Here is a 740-nt window from a genome sequence, read left to right as displayed (position 1 = left end):
ATCAATAAATAGTGTATTCAAGTAAAATTGAGCCCATGGCCATGGGTAAAGGTAAATCTTCTCTTAACAATTGATGTGTGCCAGAAGGGATGTGAGGTTTTCCAATTCACTTGAACCAAAATGTAGAAAACCTGAAAATATTTCTTCTGAGACTCGCTAGCTCCTTTGATCATAAATACTTATTATGCGGGAGATTCAGGGTTTGATTTCAAGTTTAGTATAGTTTCTCACCTCCCTATACCTAAGTATATGCAAAGTTAATTTGCAAAGTAAATTGTTAATAAAAGCCCTCCTCTTTTGGATTAACACGAAAAGCAAGTACATTGAAGTACCTAACTTTGTTTCCTCTATGCCACAGGTGTCAAGGGAGCGAGGCGAACAGTTAGCAATAGAATACGGAATCAAGTTTATGGAGACAAGCGCCAAGAACTCGATAAATGTGGAAGATGCGTTCTTTACCTTAGCCCGTGATATTAAGGCCCAGACCGAAAAGAAACTGGTACGTACATAACTAATATACCTCAGATAGCATTCAAATACCTAAATGTTGGTGTTCGTGATAGTAAATGGACCAAGTGCCGAAATTGAAGTTTTTCGCTGGCGAAAATTCAATGCTGAGCTCACATTCAGATGTTATAAACAAACACTAAATAGAAAAGCTCAAAGTTCATTTTTTTTCTTTTTTTTTTCGAGAAGCACTAGGTTCCGCATTTACTTACCATTCAGAATTTGTCACACTC

Source organism: Diaphorina citri, unplaced genomic scaffold, assembly GCF_000475195.1.
Source record: "Diaphorina citri unplaced genomic scaffold, Diaci psyllid genome assembly version 1.1 scaffold3876, whole genome shotgun sequence".
Lineage (NCBI taxonomy): Eukaryota > Metazoa > Arthropoda > Insecta > Hemiptera > Psyllidae > Diaphorina > Diaphorina citri.
This window is presented reverse-complemented; position numbering follows the sequence as displayed.